This window comes from Sturnira hondurensis, unplaced genomic scaffold (genome assembly GCF_014824575.4).
Source record: "Sturnira hondurensis isolate 20B ecotype Veracruz unplaced genomic scaffold, ASM1482457v3 Scaffold0022201, whole genome shotgun sequence".
NCBI classification, from domain to species: Eukaryota; Metazoa; Chordata; class Mammalia; order Chiroptera; family Phyllostomidae; genus Sturnira; species Sturnira hondurensis.
This window is the reverse complement of record NW_028094832.1, coordinates 9,674,259-9,694,409: the sequence shown is the minus strand read 5'-3', so window position 1 is coordinate 9,694,409 and position 20,151 is coordinate 9,674,259. Positions and strand designations below refer to the sequence as shown.

The following is a 20,151-nucleotide window of genomic DNA, read 5'->3' as shown; positions in this document are numbered from 1 at the left end:
AAGGATTTACTAGGTATCCAGATTTTAGAATCGTATAGTTGAGTTCTGTTTTATGTAACTAACAGCTACCGTCCCCAGACCACTAACATAGGTGATTCTCTCAGAGAATATCGTTATCTGCTCCACAAATTCTCATCTAGTAAAGATCCATGCTTGTACTTTACATTTAAGTTGAAACCAAGCTATGGCAAAAGATTGCCTGAGATAATACAGTATAAATCTTCGGAGTCAGATATATGTTCCAGTCCCTACTCTAACAATTATAAAATGTGTATCCAAGGGGGCCATTTAACTTGGCTGAGTTGAGTCTCCCTATCTGTAAAATGGGTGCCATGGCACCTACAACAAACCAAGGGAATCCAATGAGACAGTGGATAGAAAGCATTTAAAAAAGAGGGCCTGGAAAATAGTAAAATGTGCTAGACAATGAGCATGACTACCCTAAGTTGGCGATTTTTCAATCAGTGTACCCCCCAATTTTTAACACATCCAAGAGCACGGACTTCTTTTCCCTTACATTGTCAATTTTTAAAAAAATGACAACAGCCAACATAACAATAGCCATCCGATGTGAACGAATCAAACTTACATCTATTTTTCTGTCATGTAGGCAAAGAATATATTCTTTGGTGTGCCACAGAATTTTGGTAATTAGTTTATGTGTGCCACGAGGTGGAAAGGGTTGAAAGTTGCTGCTCGAAGCTATTATTTTCATCCAGGAAAACTTGCAGAATTACTTTTCTCCATGTAGAATTTCTAGAGTATCATACGGAAGCATCCATTTCTTTAAAGTGCATACCACATTGATGAGATTCCTTAATTAAACAGATGCTCAAGTCACTAAGGATCACCCAATAAGGCAGTGCTCACCACTGAATGGTCACAATCCAGTTGAGCAACAGCCACAGTGCAAATCACAGCAGCATACGACAGCATGTGTGTTACGGGAGACGTGTGACCATCGTGGTGAGGGAAGACAAGAAGGGAGCCGCAAGTTCGGCCCTAGTAAGCAGGCCCAGGCTTCCTAGGCAGAAAGATGAGGATCTGTGCCCTGAGGAACCGGGGACATCTGCTGGGTGGGAGACAATGGGAAGAGTCTCTGCAGATGAATCAGGGAATATATGTTCAGCGGGGACAGAGAACGCATTCGCATGGATTAGAGGAAGGACAAGAAGAATGGGGCATGAGAGTGTTCATATGTGAGACTGGAGAAGTCAAAACTGATCAGGCTGGAAAGAAAAAGGATCACTGGACATTCACTACGGCTGGCAACTGGCATCGTAGCAGGTGCTTTACCTATGGTTTTGCACCTAAATCATGTAAAAACACTAGGAGATGAGTAGCATTATCTCTGTTGTGCAGGTGAACAAAGTGTTGCTCTCAGAAGTTAAGCAAGTTGCCCCCAGTTACAGAAAAAAGAAACTGAAGAAACTTGGACTCTAGCCCAGGTTTGTCAGACGACAGAGCCCACGCCAACCTCTATTTTAAGCAAGGAGCACCAGCAGGGGTCTTGAAAGAAGTAACCTCATCAAAAAAAAACTTCTCTGAAAGGGAAGCATGGTGACAGAATGTAAACTGGTGGATTGGGTGGAGATTATGCTGGGGATTGGGAGGTAAATTAGAGGTCCTAACAGTTTTGTGGGAGAATGATGAGGAAGGCCTGCATGAGCCAGCTCTTGTGCAAATAGAGGGAAACATTTCTTGGAGGGACTCAGAGAAGCTTGGTTACCAACTGGATGTGAACATACCTGGAAATCAAATCTCTAAACCCAGATAGGATCAAATATGTGCCAGGAGGAGCAGGGAAGCGCTTCATTACAAACTGCCACACGCTAATTTGGAAGAGCAGAACCAGACAGGTGGCATGATGTCATGCAGAGTGTGGTCCCAGACCAACAGTGCGTCGCTGCACCTAAAAGATGGTTGGAAATGCCAAATTTCTTACCCCACTCAGGACATTCTTTGTCTGCATTTTTATAAGATCTCTAGATGGGAGGAGGAGGAGCAGGGGGATGGAGAGCACTAATCTAGGTGAACGAATATTGAGGGCAAGAAAGGAAGAAAGCATCAGACAGGCAATTTTCTTAGGAAAAAAAAATAGGCTCTAAACCCTGAATTTCCACCATGAATCTAAAGTCTTTCAAGAGCATTCTGGCTAGCAAATGATTTTATTTCACATTACTTTCATTATGTTAATTAGTTTCTAGAAGAAGTAGCAGCCACAGGTGCTGACATTGCCAAGATGTAAAAGGCCAATGCTCCTTCCAATTCAGTTCTTTATAAAAAAAAAAAAAAACCTGCCAAATCCAGCTGCAACCGAATGATTAGGTGGCGTTTGATCGGCTGGCTGGGAATGTCAGCAGGGACACTGCTTACACAACTCTCCGCTGCCTCAGATTGTCCTTCAGTCACTGGGAAAACAGAAACCCCAAGGAGAGTTTACTGTGTCATCGTGATTAATTAGAGTGGGACAGAACAGAACGATCTTAAAATTTTTCTGAACCTTCCATCAGTTCATGCAACACATGGGTTTGTGTAAGTGTACGAGGTCTGTCCGGAAAAAGTCCAGCCTTGGCTCATCCATCTTAAACTTGGGTGGGATGCAAGGCGTTTCCATCCCCGGTCTGGTCAGTGCAAGCACTTCCCTGTGACGGTACGTTCCTGCTGAGTGGAGAGTTTCCACGGATGTCTTTTTTATCCTCACTGTTTCTTAACAAATCACTGTTTGTTAACATCATCACTGTTAGTTAACTACGGACAGGCAGGATTTAGGCTCTCGGGCACAGAGGGAAACGAAGCTGCCACAGCTCACGTGACATGGACCTGACATTCAAGTGCGCAAAACAGAGAGTGAACAAATAAAAAGTGAGGTCCCATAGTGACCGACGACAATGAAAAAGCCCAGTGTCGTATAAATGGGGACCAGAGCCAGGGGGATGCTGTTTTAGACAGGGCTTTGAGTCAGATTTCTCCAGGGAGTCGACGTTGGAGCTGAGATCAGAATAATGCACACGTTAGACCTGGGAGGAGAAGTGTTACAGGCGAGAGGGTCAACAAAGGCAAAAAAGCACTGCAGGCAAATTTGGGAAGGGGCAAGAGTTAAACTTGGTTGGAGCAGAGTTGATGAAAGAAAATGGTCAGCCTGGTGCCAGATCAGGAGATCCTTGAAGGACCTTGAAGGCAATGATAAGATGAACACAAAAAGCAGACAAACATGTTTCATTTACTGAGCAGGCACTATACTAGTAAGACATACATACATTATTCAGTCTAATCTTCACAATAATTCTGCATTTCAGTATCATCATTATCCCTTCAGAAAACTGAGGCTCCGAGGGATTCATCAACACGATCAAGGTCTCACAACTACTAAGTATTAGAGCTCAGACTTGAACCCTGGTCTATCACCAGAGGCCACTGTACTTTCCACGATGCTGTCACTATAGACATATCTCTGGAGTCCAAATTTACATGCAGCTTACCAGTGAAATTCTGAGAAAGTCAAGTATACAATAAATATGGCTTTAGATACTTCTATAATAAAAGGGGAGAGTTATATTCCCTAGTTTTTAGCACCAGTAAGTTTTATTTTGGTCACATTTTTCATACACTTAACACAGTAGAGTCTCATTGAATGTTCAAATACAACACAATTTTGTACTAGCATTTGTTTAAGATACAAAATAACCTGATGTTTATGACATGCAGTTAACCCCTCACTCAGACTCAGTAGACGATAAGCCATGATACACAGCTACAGAGATACTTTCATTTCAAAAACACTTGGAATTTGAGATATGGATGTTGAAAATAATAAACGGTATTTTTCCACTGCTTCCTAATTGACATCGTCTTTGCTAATTTGTGCACCTGCTTTTCTAAATTTATCTCACAATACATATAGCCACTCAAGGAGGTCTGTTCCAATTATCCTCATCCTTTCCTGTGTCAGTCTCCCACACAAGAGCCCTGTCCAGTCTCTCTCTGCTCACTGAAACCGACCTGGTCCTTTCACACCCTGCCCTTCTCACTGGGGCATTTAACACACTGACCTGCCTGTGTAACAGATTAACCTTCAGTACGTACACTCTGCTTCACCAGCTAACCACAGACAGCTTGACTTTGTCCTCAAGGTCTCTGTGGACCTGCCTTGGCCCACTCACCACCATAAATCACAAGACTTTAGATAGATTTGGGGACTTTTTGATCATCAACAACGAATTCTGCACTCTCAACTAAATTTTTACATTCTGCTAACCACTACATTTCTTTGAATCCTTTAGTTAGTTGAATAATTCCGAGCTCATGCACAACTGATCATCACCTTCACTATAGGTAGCCCTGTTTTCAAATCTGTCTGCAAGCATTTCCTTGGAAAACTCTTAGAATCTGAGTGATGTGATGCATACATTTTTTTTGGACACGAAAACCTAATTGAGCCCCCCCAAAAAATCCACTTAGAATAAAAATAAGCCAGGTAGCCCTCCTTTGTCCCAAAGCCTTCTGTCCTGCAAACTGATACATCGTAGGGCCATTTCTTGAGAAGCTCTGTTTCATGGGGTAAGTTGTTCTAGAATAAATGGGACAGTTCTGTTTTCCATTTAGCCAGTGGTGACAGTTTTACCCTATTCAAAATCTTTTTATGAACACCTCAATAAAGTTCTGTTCAACAAAACAATTTTTAACAAAAACCAGGCATGTCTTAATTCTGCTTTTACACAACAAATGGACCTAGTATCAAAGGCCGTGTTAAACGGGTGTAAGTTATAAAAGGTTGTTGGTTTTCAAGATTGGCTAGTGTCTACAATACTGTTTTCCAGCAGTTTGTTGAAATGCAGCAGCTGAAAAAATTCTGGGTTTGTAAGGAAACTGCAGTATCTAAAACTCTCCAGAAGCACTCCGAGTGGCAGGGCTTTTCACCAATAAAACGTGAGATTCAAGTAACACATTGTCACGACTCGGCAAATAATAAGGAGCAGGTATAAGTATGACATCACTGCAAAACATTCTCATTGGCGGTGCATCTGTGTGCTGGTTGCTGTTCTATTTGTGGAAGCAGCAGCCTTATTCAAATTAACCTTTTCACACAGAGGGGAGGAGGGAGGTGGTGAGTAATACTCTGCAGTCTTTTCCCTGAAGGTGATGTGCTCTCAAATTTGCTTTACTTTGCCGTTGAGCAGGCAAAATAAAAATAAATTCAGCTGTGGCAGTGTTTCACAGGGATCATAGCTGCTTGAATTAGATCAGGTCAGTGAAAAGGAATGGCTTAGGAGCTGTTGGAGAATTAAAGCGAATTTCTGACTTTTCTCTTTGCTCTTATTCCTTCCCCCCTTACTATTTCTCCGTGTGTTATTCCTGAACTCTGACTGCTGCACAGACTAAACTTGGTATCCCTCCCATCAGCCATTCGAGGGAGGCATGTCTTTGAATATTAATACCGCTTGCCTGAGCTATCTGGGGGCCTGGCAGATCGGTCAGGTGAACGCACGGTTTTCTGACATTTTAGAAAGACTCAAGTGTATGAAGTTGATGAGACAGTTTAATCACATTGGCTGCAGTCTGTGAGGAAGTGTCCCTCTCTGTCGGGTCACTGTTACATCATATAGGGCCTCCAGCTACCTCAAGCATACACGGGAGGGCCCACTCTGTTTCTAACCCGCAGTATTTGGCTTTAATTTAGGGGAGCTCCCACGTAGGTGCAGTCCATACATCTATGAGATGTATGGATCCACTCCCCTTCTGGACTGGCTTTTAGTACTTTGCATAACTTTGCTTAAATAAAATGCTTTTGAGTCTTTGGCCTTATTTTATGTCTTCAAACTTGTTTCACTCTCTCTTGTCATCTACAAAGACCAATCAGGATCTAAACCATGAAAAAAATCTGAATCCTGCTTTAGACTAACTTTGCTTTAGTCATTTCTGTTTCCCATATTTGTGTTTTCTTCCCTCCTTTCACCTCTCCCTTCCTACCTCAATGTGCCTCTACTTGCCAGAGACAATTTTAAAAAGTGAGTGACAAAAGTCTGTGGGAAGTTGACAATAAACTTATTATCTCTGCCATAATAAGGGCTTTCTTAGTCTGCTGGGGCTTCTACAACAAAATGTCACAGACTGGGCAGTTTATAAATAAGAGCAATTTATTTCTCACGGTTCTGGAGGCTAGAAGTCTGAGGTCAGAGTCAGCTGAGGGCCCTTCCCAGGTGCAGGTTTCTGCTTTTATCCTCAGGTGGTGGGAGGGGCTGAGGTGCTCGAGAATGGCATGGGGTTGTCTTTTGTAAAATCACTCATCTCATTCATCAGGACTGTACCCTCATAACTTAAGCCCCTTTAGAAATTCTCACCGCCCAATACTACCATCACGGGGGGGGGGGAGGTTACAATTTCAACATAGGAATTCAGGGGGTGGAAGGGACACAAATATTCAGACCATATCACGGTGCAGGCAGAAGCAGCTGCATTTCAGGTCAGAAACAAGTACTACACACAAACAGCTCTCTCGCTCGCCTTGCCCCAGACTCCAGGCTCCTGGCTGCACTGGTGCCTACTCTTAAAGAGAGGTTAACCTCTGGGATCTTAGTGCTTCACTTGCTACTCTGCTAAAAATGTTTACAATCTTGTCATCAAATGCTAATGACACCATTTCCAGGATGATACTCCACGTTACAACCCCATTTGGTTTCTCTGTCCTTGTTTTGCTTCTCTAACTTACAATTCCTTTAAATTTATCTGGGTGTTGTAACTGTTACCAGGGTCTTAACAAAACTATACGGATTCAAAAAATAGCAGTTTGTCTGAAGAAGGTCACAGCACCGTTTCCCTCACTGCTGAATAAATAATGCCAGGGGTAGCGGGCTGCAGAGAAGCACCGAGACGTCTGTTGGTCAGCGGGGAGCAGGTGTGGGCGGGGCCGCGGGCAGAACAGAGGCAGGAAGTAGGAGGGGCAGACTCTGTACGTCACTGCCACTCACAGGACCTGGACCTGCCTGAACTCTGTCTGCCAGCTCTCTGCCAGAAATTACTGTGAACTGTTCGCTTTTTCACGGGGAGCTGCTGAAACCCCAGGAGCCAGGGATCTGGAGCAGTTTTTAGCACAGCTCTCTATGTCGCCGAAATCCGCCAGTCTTTTGTGCCCTGAATCCACATTTTGACTTCTTGCACCTTTCCCTAATCTCAGCCCTTCCCTTTGAAAAGGAGACTGTTTCGCAGCCTACCTTGGCACACCACTCTGTTGAGAGCAGCTCCGAGGCTGCTGACTTGACCTGGCACACCACGCATTCCCAGCTCATAATGCCTGAATGCTGCATTGTTCCTGTGCTGAATGAAATTTCTGAAAATGACTTTCAGATGTTAGAGTCCCATTCTGGGGCTGTCCCCCCCCCCCCTTGCCATTTATAATCTCATAAAACCCATTATCTTTGTTTGGCTCTGGACAAAACTGAAGCGGCTCATAAAATAGCATCCTCGATGAGGTAACTGATACCAATTTGAAATGCTTCGGCTTAAGACCACTACCAAATAATTTAATTATTGCCTTTCCACTGTACTTACCTTTTAGTTTGCCTGTTTGCTTCCTTGGCTGTAACTCTCAAATCCACTGGGTTATTTTAGGCAGTGCCCGAAAATTACTGTGACCTTCTTTATCTGAACTCTGATCGCAAAGCCGCCTAGTTCTTCCCAGGTTTTTTTTTTCTCCCCCCACCCGCTGCAAACCAGAAAAGTAGCTGCTGAAAGCAGAACAGTTGCCATGGCAACCCCTTGGCAGCTTCCTCAGCTAGTAACAGTGTTGATTTCCGAGGAGGAGGCCGGATGGGAGGGGGTGGAGCTCTGAGGAGGTAAAGGAAGGTTACTGTGCACTTAGTTAATATGCAAAACCACTTACACAGTGCTCAATGTGCAGTGAATAAGTGCAAACAAAGCCACGCTTGATCAGCTAACATGGACTTTACACACTCATGATCTGTCCAAGGATGCAGATGTTGGCTCAGAGAGAAATTTTGCAATTGGACAGTAAAGGGCACAAGAGATAATACTGCACGAGGTTAAACAATATTTTTGTGATGGTTGGTGGTAATGGAAGAAATAAATAGAAGTTGAAGTGTATTCGCCGTGCTCCTCTGTGTTTTGTTCAAAGAAAAACAGCAATCTAAATCACAGGGATGGTGTTTTCTCTGAAATCCAACACACTGAAGTTCAAGTTTGCATCAATTAAACTCTAGGCAAGATAAACCAATATGTTCAGATATAAGCAAGTATAGCATAATTTGGTTTGTGCTTGAACAAAACATACGGCTCAAGTAGCATCTTTCACCTCCGAGTTTTCAGACAAAGAAGCAGTGTGTAGTAACTTAGGGCTGGGAGTGGAGGCAGATCCTGTCGAATCTCTCTGTCTCTCTCTCTCCCCCCAGCCCCGACCTTTGATAGATTCCTGTTTGTTTCCTAGGGGCTGCAATGGTTGGAAATACTCCTAAATCCCAAGAGAGTATTGGGAAGACTCTAGATCAGTGTTGTTCTGGCAGAGGACACCTGCATGAGACAAGCAGACTGACTGCAAGCTGAGGAGGCTGGCAGCCAGCTCCTTACCATGGGGCCTGTATCTCTGCATGTTAAAGAAGAGGTAGGCGCTTGGAAAGCCGGCAGTGGTGAGCTGAGGTCTCCCCACCAGGTGTCACTAGGGATTTAAAGCTTACCAGACCTTTGGGATGAGGCCTAGGAAACAGCCAAGCAATGATTAATGGAGCTTACTAAAATATTTTTGAGAGGTTATATGTGAAATAATTCCAAGGAGATTCCTTCCCAGGGAAATTAAAATGACAGCTACAGCTTGGTTTAAATGATTTCTCGGCCTTTTCCTCTAAGACTCTGTCTCCATTTCGGAGTCGCCCATTCCAAAAACCAGACGTGCACATAAAATTCATGAAAGGCACACTGAATCCAATACAGTGAAGAAAATACAGATGCAAAACCAAAGTAAGGGAAGAAAATGAGGGTTATAGCAGAGGTTCCCACGTACAAAATGAGTCCCACGTCCTAACAGCATAGATGTGGATTTTGTAATCTCAGGGTCAAGGTCAGAGTTCACTGCAAAAAACTGCAAGTGCCCCAGAAATCTCTATATAAGTGATGTCAGCTGTATTTTATCAATGTTTATTTTTTTTTAACAAAGCCACATGAAGACTATCTCTAGTTTTTAAAAAAACTGCATTGAAAATATTAGCCAATTTAGGCACCTAGGAATACGCATCTGATAATTTTTTTTCTCAGAATTAAGAGTAGGCAAATTTTGTCTCTCTTGAATACTTTTGTGATGTTTCCTTTTTTTTTCGTCTTGTGTGCCTGAAAGCTCAACATTAAATTTCGCCATGAATTTCAGTAGCTTCCCTTGCTTACATATTCTTATGTAATATCCCCTCCATGGAACTTACATTATCTAAATAATGACTTCCTACCTTGTTGCACATCATTTTATAGTTTTAATTCTTATGCACTTTTTGCTGTGTGAATGACCTCACATCCATTTTCGTGTAATGTACCCACTTAGAAAGAAGGGAAGGAGAAGAAAGGAAAAGAACGAGAGAGAAAGAGAGAGAGAGAGAAAAGGAAGAGATAACAGGACCTGGTTATCAACACTCAGCTTCTTATGATGAATTCATTAATCCTTTTATCTTCAGTTATCCTTTCACGGGTAATACAAGGGAGCTACAGTAGTGGTTAGGGAGGAGCTAAGCTTTCGTGTGCGTGAGAGGCCGCCTTGTGCCTAAGAAGACAACCTGAGCACCATGGGCGTCGTCAGTGGTATATGGGCATCATCAGTGGTATAGGAGAGGAGACGCTGGAAGAAGAGGTGTGAGTGCATGAAAGAAGTCCACTGGCTGCAGGCCCTGGTTGAGAATTACCAGGACGTGTTTGCAGTTTTTTTAGACACTTTACAAAGGTGCAGTTTTACTTGCAAGCTTACTAAAATTTCTGCCACATAGATATAATTCTTCCCATCTAACACATGAGAGAAAGAAACTGAGGCTCTGAGGTGTTGTCATTTAATTGCGTAACATAGGTAACAGAATCAGGATGAGGAGCTAGCTGCCTGCTCGAATTTTTGCTACAGATGATAAGTCCAGCCTGGTAAGAATGACAGAAAACCACAGGGCCTGCAGGGACATCACACAAATAACCCTCTGTTTTCTGTTCTTTCTCCTGGGGATGCCCTATCACCCAATACCACTAAGAAAACTCTCCCACAAATGAAAACACCAGTTTTCAGGCAAATAATTGTGGCAAAATTTCAAGATCTTAGTCAGTCATTCTATTTATTTCTGTTTTATGAGGGAAAGAATAAATGGCTTTAGTAGCATAGGTGTCTCCAGGCCCATTTTCTAACCACGCTTCTAACCATTTCTCTAATCACTTAACTGATGCTGTTTTAATGAAAGCTATTGTTATTATGCATTATTAATAAAGGACTACCATTACTATTAATATCACTTAAGAAAGATTCTATAAAGAGGTTTGAGACTATAGATGCAACAAATGAGAAGCCAAATTCTCCATGGTATGAAAAATAGCAGGTAGGGCTGTCTACACACATTTGATCTTATAAAAGTGATATAAAGGTTCAGTGAATTTCACATGCCTACAAGAAAAGAAAACATGAAGATTTACATATACAATAACTTATCTGCCTCTATATGGAGAGAAAATTGATGAGTTGAGAAGAACTTTCGTGCACCTTTGATCTCATGAACATGACAATGGAATGAATGTATTACCTCGCATTTCAGGGAGTTCATTCTTACCTAAAAGGTCATACTCATAAGGGGCGAACATATTTACACTTTCTCAGAGGATACAGAACTTTGGATGAGTGGGAATGTCACTATAATTCTATGACATATTGTAAATACACTATGAGGCCCACATAGTATATTTTAGAGCCGAGCACGCAGGAGTGGGGCCAGGCCCCCTTTCACATGTCCTCCCTTTGATGACATTCACATTGAAAGGTTCCGCCCTGGCCTCCAAGGCTGCCACTGCCTACCAGGCTCAGAGCCATAAGATCACACTGTCCCTTTGTTAAGAAGGGACAAATTAGAAGCAACTTGAGTACAGCCAGAGGAAGAAAAGCCTTGGCCTTTGACACCCGTATTCTATAAATAGAAAAGGGAGACTGACTGTGGTCTCATTACCTTCCAGGTGAGGATGAAGTTCTGCATTCTGATGAAGGGATCACCTCAGCAGAGCAGGCCAATTTACTCACCATCCTGGGGAGCCCTGTGTTCTCCAAGAGTGATCCCACTGCTTCACCTTTGTTCTCTCAAAGGGGGGCTGTTCCACACGTTCCATCTGGCATAACAACCACCCACATGCCCTTCTAACACTTTTGTTTCTGAGTCTGTTTTAAGAATTTGCCAACCATTAATGTTTTAACCTGGTCTTCCGCCTCATTGTGGGACTAAAGGACATAGGTCAGCTGGATGGCCTGAGGGCGTACAGGATGAGTCCATCAGTTACAAGATCCTGGCGTCTGTCTCAAGCTCTGAGACACTTACAAGACTTTTATATATGCTTATAGATTATGTTTTTGACCAAAGCCTCAGTCTAATCATCTTTTTTCTAGATATGCATAGACTTCAGTTCTTTTAAAGCCTATAACTTAATCTCACGTTGGTCAGGTACATATCATTACCCCCATTTTAATCGATGTGGAGACAGAGGCACAGAATTTGAGAGTGGAAAAAGTCATGGGGTGAAAAAATAGAAGGATCCGAAATAAAATCCACATTCCCCTGACTTCTACCCTAATACTCGGTCTATGCATTGACATGTGCTCTCTTACTAGTAAAAACTCAAAACACCTGCAAAGGAATGTCTACATGGACACAGAGTGTGACCTCTCCTCTGGGTGAATTGGTTTTTCTGATTTATTGATGCAAAATTCTTGGGTTATTCCATTGACCTTACTTGTATTTTTACTTCTTTTGCTGTATTTCAAGTGACGGCACAGCCAGTAACAGCAATATATGTTCATAGAAAATTTGAGTTATGCCGTTGTCTTCCTCATAGTTGTATTTACCAAAGGAAAGCATATTGATCACATTAAAATACTCATGAACTAACTATTGAAAATTGATCATGAGTATTAAAACAATATAGTCTTAAATTTTTGGAAGACACTTTCAAACCGGCTTAGGACATTTACACAGAAGGGACGTGTCTCTGCAGGTTGTAGTCCACATTGTCTCTGGTATATCTAAAGTATATAGGGTAGGTTGGCAACTAGTATGCATATTGTTAGTATTTAAAGTAGAGGAACTTTGAATTGTAAGTCTTCTTCAGCCTCTTTTTACTAATATCATTGCAATTTAAGTCATTATAATATGCCATTAACAATCAAGACACATTTGTGTTTTGCTGTCGGAAAATCTATGAGCGTATTGAAAATCAAAATATGAGTGTAGAGATAATAGCCTACTAGGATGATAGAATTACAAAGTACCACATGAATCATATCGTTGACACATGCCAAGGAGAGAAACAGACCCAGAGAAGTTAAATGCCTTACCCTAAGTCACATAGCATTCAAGAACAGAACCGAAACCATAAAGAAAGTGTCCAACCTCTGGGATCATCTTTATGTTATTAACCCCTTCAGTTTTGAGTCTTTGTTTTATTTCTATTCTTTGTTATTTTTTCCTCCTGTCCTGTAAGTTGTTACTCCTGCTTTCTTTACTGCATATACTATTGTGCAGTCACCCATAGATTTGAGTTTTCATCACACTACCTCTCAGGAGAGGTACCTCATCACATGGAGGCCAGGCTGGTGCACAAAGATCTTAACGTCATCCATCCCCCTGTAGCTGGTGGGCATCTCAGACCACCAGCACACTTCCCTCTCTCAGTCCCCACCCTTGCAGGGGGGCCCAAAGAAAATGCTAACAATATTATCTGTGGTATTAATATAGAATAATACAGAGATCTGATTGCCCAGATTCAAAATCAGTATATGTAGCAAATGAGAGCACTGTATTTAAAAAGTCTTGCCACCAAGGCAGCATCTTAATCACATACTACCTGCTTAAGTGTGCAGAATCTTAAGAATGAATTTTCTGCTAAGCTGTGAGCTCTGAAGATGAATATTAAATTAGGATTTGGGAAGGAGAGTGTGTTCCTTCATAGAAAAGCACTTTTAACATTTAATCATGAAGCTGTCTCACAGAGGAGCTTTGAGCTCGTTGCCATTAGAGACTGAGTCATACTTGCCAGGTTCCATATTCCAGGTTCAAATTGCAGGTCCCACCCCCACCTTCCGCCAACTTCCCCACTAATTGACTGACCTTACCAAGGTTGACTGGACTGAACTTTGAGATGGTCCCGGGTGTTCCGTGGCTGAGCTGTGCTTCTGAAGGTGTGTGCATGGAAAAGATATTGTTTATGAAGGCAGAAGACCTCGCCGACAACAATTTCCAAGGAAATCTCTCAGTTGCCGAAAACAGCAATGTTTAGTAGAAACAACTTTACATCCACCTGAAGAAAACGTCAACGGAGTTGCCATTAATTTCAAACTGTTGTGAGAGATATTGAATTATTGCACAGGAAAAAATGTTTTCCGTACCCACCAAGAAGATTGCGACAATCTTCCAAAATGGAAAATGTCTTGCAACCAAGCGCATAGATCAAAAATTGATTTATGTAAGCCATTGAGTTTGTACAAATTTTGACACTATTCATTTTATAGCCACATTCCATTACCTTGGCAGAAGAAAATGTTCGTCTACTTCTAAACTTAGATCCTAGCTAATCTTGTAAATGTATTTATAATTGTTATATAGTCTAAAGCAATCTAATGTATTTTACAACAAAATATATAACCTAGTACTTGGTTAATTTTTATTTATCTAAGGCAAAGACTAATTTTCTTCGACCAATAACTATACTCATAGCCAATTTTTAAATGCCTTTCACCTCTACTTGTCACGCCGTAATGCTTTAATATTCCATATGTCTTAATTCCTATTGTTTCAAGGTTTCGAGGGAAAGAGAATAACTTTCTACATTTCCCTCTGTTAACAATCACTGCAAAACTACTTCTACAGCCCAGCATGGAGGCCGAACGGCATTTTAAGTAAGTGACATTTCTACTAAACCAGTTCATAAAGTGTGATGAGACATAACTGGGCAGGGGGCTTCTTGAGGCGACCCTATTTTTTTGGAAAAAGAGAAGAAACTTAAAAAATTATCCTTTAAAGAAATTCAAAAGGAGATTTAAAAGGAGCATGAGAAATAAAATACAGCCAAGTATGAAAATGAAGGTGGAGGTCGAAGTCACGGTAGAGCAGAAAGACCAGTTAGCATTGGAAGGCAGGTGGTTTTACTCACTGTCCATTAGTCGTAGGGGACAGTACCAGACATACGAAAAGTGGGGTAGTTCCCTTCACCTCAGGCTTCATTCTCCCTGGTTTCAGTTGTCTGTGGTCGACCATGGTTCAAGAATATTAAATGGAGAAATTCCAGAAGTGAAAACTCCACAAGCTTTAAATTGCTGCTGCGGCTCCGAGTACTTACGAAACCTGGGGATGTTTGCTTGGGCTCCGCCCACAGCGTCTCCCACAGCTGTGCGCTGTTCTTGCCCACTCGACCTTTAGTATCTTAGCTGCCTTGGTCATCAGATTCACTGTTGCAGTGTCCTTGAGGTGTTGCATTGCTTATGTTCAAGTAATCTTTATTTTACCTAAGAAAGTCTCATTTGCCGCCCCCCCCTTGTCTCCTTATGTAGACGGTTTATTATCCCACATCATTCCAAGAAGGGTGAGTACAATAAGGTATTTTCAGAAAGACCACATTTGTTTTATTACAGTATATTGTCAGAATTGTCCTATTTTATTCTTAGTTTTTGTTCATCTCTCACTGTGCCTAATTTAGAAATTAAATTTCATCATAGCTTTATATGCATAGGAAAAGACACTATGTATAGGGATTGGCACTAACTGAGATTTCCTGTGACCTTTGGGGGTCTTGGACTGTACCCCCTGTGGTTAAGGGGGAACCACTGTACGGACTGTGTGTTCATGGGTTCAAAGAAAGTAATAGGAACTTGAACTTTTCCCCATTTTCTCAGTTTTTATGATACAGTATTTGACCAGAAAACGAGAGTGTGGTTTCCGCACACAGCTAGATTTGTTTTCACAGGTCTGTGAGGGAAAAGAGTGGATAGAAATGTTCACAGGCCAGCTTTTCCTATCATTCTAAGACTGGCTGCAAACCAAAGACTCTTTGACTGTTAGGTCTGACCCCAACCACTGGGGCTCTTTCTCCCATCAACCTGCAGAAAACTCACGAACGTGACCGGAGACTGTGTTTTGGTCTCAAGACCCACTTCCCCACTGTGCCTCTTTCATTAGGCTCTCCTGATGCACCCAAATCGGTACAGTCTGTTTTCACCACCCTACCATATAATCTGTGTACAGTTTTGTAAGCTTCTGGGGTGTGTTTTTATATGGCTCAAGAGTAAATCAGGTAACAGTGCAAGCTTGCTTCCCTGACCAGACCTTTTACCAGCAATCTGAGGGGCAGATTTAAGTTAAAACTCTTTCCAGTTATTTCAGGGACTTCAATGTTGGGAGCAGTAGAGAGGAAAGCCTGTCATCACACTCTACCCAGAAAGAATATGAGACCATTCTAAGTTGTAGTCATGATTCTGGAAACTTGTAAAACTTTCTTAACTGCTCTTAGCACCTGTTTCTACATCTATAAAGGAAACATGAGAATCACTTGCAGCTTTGTGAGGACTGGCACAGTAGGGAGTTAATGAATGCTCACAGTTACTCATATGCTCACCAACCATGCAGGATAAAATTTTTTTTTAATGTTTACATGCTCATTTTGAACCCTAGGAATACCCTATAATTCATGGTAGCAGGAAACACTTCTGCTAAGACCCATTCCTTGTCCCATTGTCCACACCAATGGCCAGCCTTCACCACTTCCAGGGTCCTGGGGTTAAGATAACCTGTGTGTACATCATTCAGCTTTCATTGACTTGCAACTGTTCCCATGTATTTGTCCAGTACTTATATTCTCTTTGCTCTTGAGAGTAAGTCCAAGCTCCTTAATGTGGAATGTAAGGGTCCTTAAAATTTCAGACCAAACAAGCTTAACAACACTTGACAATGCCCATTATGTACTCTGTACTCTTACTCTGCTGAGCCTGCTGCGGGACAGCCCCTGATATATTTTCTTGTGCCTTGTGTTTTTCTTCCAGCTAAACTCTCAGACTTGAATGTCATCCACCTTTTTGTTCCTTGGTTATAGACCCGATGTTTCCATCTCTGTGCTTGTTTATATTATATTTCTCGAAGAACACTTAGGACTAAAGAAAATGTCAACACAAATTTTCTATTTATTTTGCATTGTTAAAAGAGATACTCAGGTATCATGCACACAAAAAAATTGTTTTTCTTACCCACCAAAGATTAGACCACACTTTACCAACATCAGAAGTTAATTTGGGGACATTAGATACCATTTCTTTCATCCAGAGTTTTATCTGAGAACCTAAACACGAAGAGCCAAATACATTTGTTTTTTATAGGATAAAAGGAATCGTATGTATAAAAGGCACAGGTGTCTAATATCAACTAAATTAAAGAGCACATGGACTCTCTACCTCCCATTATGGTTTAGGTTCACAACCTCCCAGTGATGTGATGAAAGAGAATCTCCCCCAGGAGGATTTTAGGACTGGTTTGTCCAAGAGGAAAAGAGTGAGTCTAGAACCTGTTTAGGCAGGGTAAGCTGACTCACCAATACCTGGGTTGTGGTACAAAGGATATGTGCTTTCTCCAATTTCACCAACCAGGACTGATACCATTAGAGCACCTTGGGCTACAGTGGGAAAATATGCACTGCACCTTCCTGGAGAAAGGAGCTAAAGTCCTTCCCCCACCAGGAGAATAAGAAGCACTTTACCTTTACAATAATATGATTATGTAACTGGATATTAAAATGAGATTCTCTAGCTCTGTTTTGGCTCAGACATGAAAATAACGGATGCTACATTTCAAAGGGAATTTTGTAAAAATAAGGATGGCAGAAAATTAATTGTGTATCCTCTAAGATGAGAGCATGACTTTAAAAAGATAGGAGGAGTTGAGAAAAGTGAGATAGATTGAGGAGAATTTTGGACAGAGATATATAGGAGGAGAGGGTACTGCTCAGCCTCTGTCTCAAGTCAAAAGGCAGTTTTAAAGAAACAGCTGGAAGGATTCAGTGTGTTCTGGGCTATTGGGGGATTAGTGCCTGGTTCTTGCTTAGAAACAAAGTGTAAGAGGTAGACTGGCAGATACCTTTGTGGAAGAATAAAATAGTTATTGCTGAATTCAGATCTGTCTGTAGACCCAGTGTTTATCGAGGTCGGGATAGGGAGGTGGAGGAGCAGAGGTAGACGATGAATGCATGAAAGCTTCCATTGGACCACAGGTGGTCAAATGAGTGAAAAAGCAATTTTCTGGGATCATCTTGGGTCCTGATCGAGAAGTTATCCAAAGTAGGAGGAGAACTCATCCGAGAGAATTTAGTAGTACCACCAGATTTCTAGAGCTGAGGGGACAGAAAATGACCAACCCAAATAAAAATGGAAATCACCAGCTATTGTCAAGGCAAAGAAAAGGATGCTGGGAAGTGTGGTCATTTGGAGGGGGAGTGGGAAACTTTGATGAACTGACAAGAGCACTTGTAATAGAAAGTGCCAGTATTAAGCATCCACCTAGACTAGAGAACAAGACTGCATGGGCGGTAGCAGCAATAGGCATGCAAGAAATATCTTGTCCCAGTCTATCTCTCTTTCTGCTTCTTCTCCTCCACCAGCTGTGACCTGGAAGTAAAAAGAAAATCCTATCAATAGAAGGAGGTAGAGGGATAGTTGTGACATTTTATGGGACAGGACATTCTAAACTAAGAGTGTTTTATGGCCCTAAGAGTGAATTTTTAAAGTCATAGTTCTTGCCTGATTTTCACCCAGGAGAAAGGGAGGGACCAGCCCTACAGAGCTCATTTTAAGGGGCTCCAAGAAGTAATCACAGTTACTTTATGATTATGTCCCCTGAGCCATGTTTGTTTCAATGAGCTTTTTTTTACTTTACTATAATATTATACATGCTTCTCCGGCCCCTTTGGTATCCTCAATAGTGCTACTCTGTCTTGTTCATTTCTTTCAGTACCTAGTATAGTCACTGTACATAGTTAGCACTGAGTGCTTTGAGGTAATACAAGGGAAAGTACCACAACTACCTGGGAAGGGAGAAAGAGAATTAAAGTGTATAAGTGAGGGAGGAACCACATCCTATTAGATTTTTAAAAATTCACAGACATGGTCATACATGACATGGGCAATGTAGAATTAATATCATTCTACCAGGTCCATATTTAGACCAACAGAGTTTAAGAAAAAAGTAACAGTACAGGAAAAGTATAGAGATGAAGAGACACAATTAGTCTCCAGAAATTAAAGAGTTGACCATGCTATAGATGACAGTGTGAAGACACGTATAATCATTTTGTAGTAAATGAGCAGAGAGTGAGAGAAGAACCACAATCACATTGGAGAGACTGAGAGCATCAGATTGCCGACAGGTCCTGAAACAGAAACAGGTGAAGCTTATTCGAGGAGAGTATACTGGGAACTACACCAGAGACCCCCACCAAGGGCACAGCTACGTGCGTCATCCAGAGAATGCTGCTAAATCAGCGATGAGGTCCAATGAGGAGGACGGTGTCTACCTAAAGTTTATAGAGTGGGTTTATTTTCCAAACATGAAAGGGCTTTGCTGCTCCGATCGTCAACTTTGCAGACAAAAGAGAATTGGCTCACCAGTCAGCAGAATGTAAAGGTAGAACCATAAGAATAAAAGACTGGGTTCAACTTTGTAGAAGAACCAGCTGGAAAAGAATGAGATAGAGTAGTTTCAAAGATGGTTTTGGCTGGGTCAAATCAACTGAATTAAAGAAGATGGATAGTTATCTATTCTATGCACAGTTAGTTACACCCCAAATCCCCTACCTCTGTTATAATGAATGTTTATATAAACCATTTGTCTATTCAAATGGTTGACTCTTGTGTCTTACCGACAGGGATGCTCTGGCGAATCATATGAGAGAGGCAAGGTTGTTATTTCACACCGTTGAAATCTGTGGAGGGAAGTGTCGCCAGTCCTCCCAGCTGGAAACAGAAAGTTGTTTCCATGAGGTAACACAAGAGAGACCACTGGAATGCCTCTTTTTAGAAGCTGCCTTCTTTCACAAAAGAAAATTTCTCAGGATATTATTTATGAACATTTTAGAATGAGTTAAAGAGAGCTGGTTTATAGGAGTGAGAGATAGAGGGAAAATTAAATGTGAAGGCTCTGGTAACCCAGAAGATTTTAGGCAGCAGGTGGAAATGTTATCTACTTTTCACGTTGCACTTGATCTGCCCTGTGAAGATTAAATATGGACTTTGACAGGGCTAGGAGAAAAAATATAAAACACTAGAAAAGTCAAGAAATAAAAACGTACTGAATGACTATTTTGTGCTGTATTCTACATAATTTACCTAATTTAGTCTCATTAAAAGTTATATAAGAGATTACTATCATCATACTGTTGAGGAAACTGAGACTCCAATAGGTAAAGTAAATATTTGAAATATTTATGTAAATATAAAGATAAATGTGCAAGACCTAATGTGGTAAATTACAACACTTTACTAAAAGACTTAAATTGGGCTTAAATTAGTCAAAGACAGTATTGTACTGCTTTCAGTTCTTCTCAGATAATCTAGATTGTCTATTCAGACATCCGAAGCCAATGTGTTTTTTTTAAACTTGATCATAATATTAAAGTTAATATAGAGAAAAATACCCATAAAAGGCAAGAAAATTTTGAGAAAAAGAAATATACCCACCTAGACTTTTAATATTCTTTAAGGTACAACAAATAAAAAACAATATTGTGTTTATGCAAGAAAAAAGTCAAGAGATTAAAGTGAACAAAATGAAAGTTTCAATTGTATAATAAGTATATGAGTACATAAGAGTTTAATAATTTATACAAATTATATCCAAAACCCCACAAGCTTCCATTTCTAGAAAGAATAAGATTATTTAATAAATACTTTGAAGTCAA

The 20,151-nt window shown here is 41.2% G+C and overlaps 1 long non-coding RNA gene across 1 annotated transcript; it reads right to left on the bottom strand.

The window, feature by feature from the left end:
• Positions 1 to 667: 667 nt before the first annotated feature.
• LOC118978982 (uncharacterized) lies at positions 668 to 7,669 on the bottom strand. Its single transcript, XR_005064819.1, has 3 exons — positions 7,549 to 7,669; positions 7,212 to 7,314; positions 668 to 1,229 (listed from the first exon to the last, which is right to left on the bottom strand). It is a non-coding gene; the product is annotated as an uncharacterized LOC118978982 (long non-coding RNA).
• Between the last annotated feature and the right edge of the window lie 12,482 nt (positions 7,670 to 20,151).